Raw genomic sequence first — 3635 nt, 5'->3', positions numbered from 1 at the left:
GTCATAGGAGATACATTTGTTATCCTCTATGAGGGAAAAATGGGGACCTTATTAGATTTCAAAGAGTTGAGTCCCCTGGATCTCAAAGAATAGGGCTATGACTTCATAAATTTCAGAGCCGGACTTTTCCAACTCAGTTTTGGAGTGTGGGGCTGCCATTAAGATGTGCCAGGTCACGGGACCACCAACCAAAACTGAGGGGCAGGACTGTCGCACTCAAAGGGCAGAAAAAAGGTAGTCTATTGAGCGGGTGTGGCACTGTGTGTTAATGTGCCAGACTGCAAAGCTGTGGTTCAAGCTCACCAGCTGCTCCTCGAAAACACTATACAGGGTTCCTATGGGCCGCAACCAACTCGACCGCACTTAACACACACATTAAGGGGGTATGATAATTGGATGGCCTAAACTTAAGGAGTCCTGGTGTGGTAGACAAGCACTGGACTGCTAACCACAAAGTTAGCAGTTCAAACGTACCAGCCCCTCCTCAGAAGCCATATACAGAGTCACCACGTGTCAGAACTTAACAATTACAACAAAGCCAAGGGAGCCAAACTGGTATCCCAGAGGGCCTAGAAGGTGAAACTGAAATCCAAGGCCAAGTGATAGAATGCAGAGAACATGACCACCACATAGAGTATGGAGTGGAAGGCCAACTGAATCCTCCCCCCAAAATTCATGTCCTCTATGCCTGTGCTTATAATTCCATTTGGAAATGCAGTATTTGTTATACTAATGGAGCAGGGATAGAGTAGAGTGTGTTTTGAGTCTCTCTCTCTTTTGAGATATAAAAGAAATTAAACAAGCAAGTAAAAGAAATAGAGATGAGAGGAAGATGCCAAACCACATGAAGATTGTCCTAGAGCAGAAGTTCAGAGACAAGGGCTTATCCCTGAGCAGACAAAAACAAAAAACAAAAAACAAAAACCCTTCCCTTAAGCCAACACTCTGAATTTTAATTTCTAGTCTTGGGTTGTTGTTGGTCTACTAACTTCAAGGGCAGTGGGTCAAACTCACTAACCACACCATTTTGAAACTATACAGAATAATGACTCCCTGAAACATCTTGTAACATGGATGAATCTAGGGGAAATCATGCTGAGTGAAATAAATGAATCACATAAAACAAATACTGTATGATCCTACTATTATTTTTTTAAAAAGCAAGAATAGATATACACACAGCAAGCAAAAAAAACAAAAAACAAAAAAAAAAACCCCACCAAACCATGTTTTTTGTTGATTCTGCTGTTGTTACAAAATTGTTTATGTCATATTGTGTACTGAAATTGGCCCTTATTCTCGTATACTTCTTAATATCTTTATTTACTTGGTCAAGTTTTTCTAACTTCACACATATTTAGGATTAACTTTGCCATCACCAAAAATAACAAGTGTTTACTATCTAGAAAGTGAATCTCTCTCTCTCTTCCTTCCATCCATGATAGTCATCAAAAAGTTTTGCTTTTTGTATACATATCTATTCTTTTTTATAGTAGTGGAGCCATACACGATTTGTCTTTTGTGATTGATTTATTTCACTCAGCAGAATGTCCTCCACATTCATTCATATTTAAGATGTTTCATGGGCTTCTCTTTTTTTATACTTGCATAATATTCCATTGTATGGATGTACCACATTTGTTTATCCATTCACCCACTGATGGGTGCCTAGTTGGTTTCCATCTTTTTGCGTTTCTGAATGCTGCAGTTAACCTAAGTGTGCACATGTCTATTCATATGACCATTTCTTTGATAAACTTCTCTTTGTGTGTGTGTGTGTGTATATATATATATATATATATATAAGTTTTACTGGTTTTGCTTCTCTAGACAACTTAGTTTAAGACAACATCACTGCTCTACTATCTCTATGATATATACTTAGGTATGGGATTGCTGGATCATAAAATCTATTTTTAGCTCTTTGAAGAAGTATCATACTGTTTTCCATAGTGGTTCTATTATCACTATGCCTTTTTAAAGCACATTTGAAGTTACTGAGATACAAAATTGAGAAATTAAGTTTTTTATTATGATGGAATTCCATATGAACCCTATGGCATTATGAACTAACTGCCTTCCCATTTTTAATAGACTATCTCCTTTAAAATATTTTATTATCAAAATTCTTATTTTGAAAAACCAGACACATTGTCAACTAGAATTACATTGATTTGGTATAAATAATTAATTTTATTGTGTATTTTTAAATGAACTATCTGTAATGTTTAATAACTTAATACAAAGATAATATGTTCCAAAAAATTTTACACAGGGGTACTTATGCAATGCTAGTGTTAGTAATTAGGACTCAATCTTCCAGTCATTATGTACACAACTACCAGTTACCTAGAAAAACTCTTACTGACACTGAGAGAACATTCTGAATGTGTAATAAGCCATTCTCAATCTATCCCGTTTCCTAATCTGTGTATCTCTTCCTCACACAGAGCTCACTTCTACCTAAATGAAAACATCAAATGCTGAAATATATGCAGTAGGCTTAGGGAGAACGAAATTACAACTTGAAAATGACTCTAAATGACTAAAGCTATTTGAATTGCTCTAGAATAGACATTTTATTGGGAGTAGCATTAAAGAGGAGAGCTGTAGGATAATAAACTGGACTTCAAGGTCATTTTTTAAAAAGTTTTTAGAATTATGTGGGTCTACATCAGTTTTACATTCATTTGATTGTATTTCATTTCACTAAAATGATTACAATCACCTCCATGCACCATAAAACAACTAAAGGGTACACCCCACAGGCCTGCACCACACAGCCCCTCTCCCTCCCTGAGTTCAGAGTCCCTGCAAGTATGGGTGTTCCTGTGCATCTCCCCTTACTTCACTACAGCTGGACATTTCAATCTCTGCTCTAGTCCTCTGTGGACATGTCACTGCCTCTGGGCCCAGGAGTCCTCGGGTCTTACAATACTGCTGGCCATCCAGGTCTCCACCTGGGTTCACAGGAGTCTATTGAATGTGGTAGGACCCAGCTCCCAACTTCATTGCTGTTTTTCCCCTTCTTCCCCTTATAGGTTACCAATGTGGTCACCAGCCAGACCACATGCCTGCTCTTGTATTCTCCCTGAATCTCAGTCTAGGAAGGGGCTTTGCCCTGAGGAAACCCAACCACTTGCCTTTATGGCTTCCGGGTGAACAATTTGCTTATTCTTGTAGTAGTCAATAGGACTGTCATTATAGTTTTCTATTTTTCATGCTGGTCTTTCTTTCAAGAAGTATCTTCTGTTCTTCTAGCTTCTCCAGGTTGGTCTGCTTTTCCTTTAAAATGAAAATTTCCCACCTCAAAAGATTCTGGATGGGGATCAGGATAACAACTATGGTCTTATGCAATGCAAAAGTTCCGCAGGAAGCCACCTTCACTGGGAAAGTTTTAGCCCCATTTTAGATATTCCAATCAGTTATAGGCTGAAGAAGGACTTATAAGCTTTCTATGGTGATGTTCCTGGCTTTTCCTTTACTATAGTAGGCAAGGGAAATCAAAATTCAAAAGACAGCTAAGCATTTAACATTATTCCCCTCTTTTTCCCATTCAAACTATGCCTCAATCCCTGTATCCCAGAGCCCAGTTGTTTCAAGGTTGTGCATACATCCCATTTAGCCCATGCAAA

Source organism: Chrysochloris asiatica, unplaced genomic scaffold (assembly GCF_000296735.1).
Source record: "Chrysochloris asiatica unplaced genomic scaffold, ChrAsi1.0 scaffold00043, whole genome shotgun sequence".
Taxonomy (NCBI): Eukaryota; Metazoa; Chordata; class Mammalia; order Afrosoricida; family Chrysochloridae; genus Chrysochloris; species Chrysochloris asiatica.
This window is presented reverse-complemented; position numbering follows the sequence as displayed.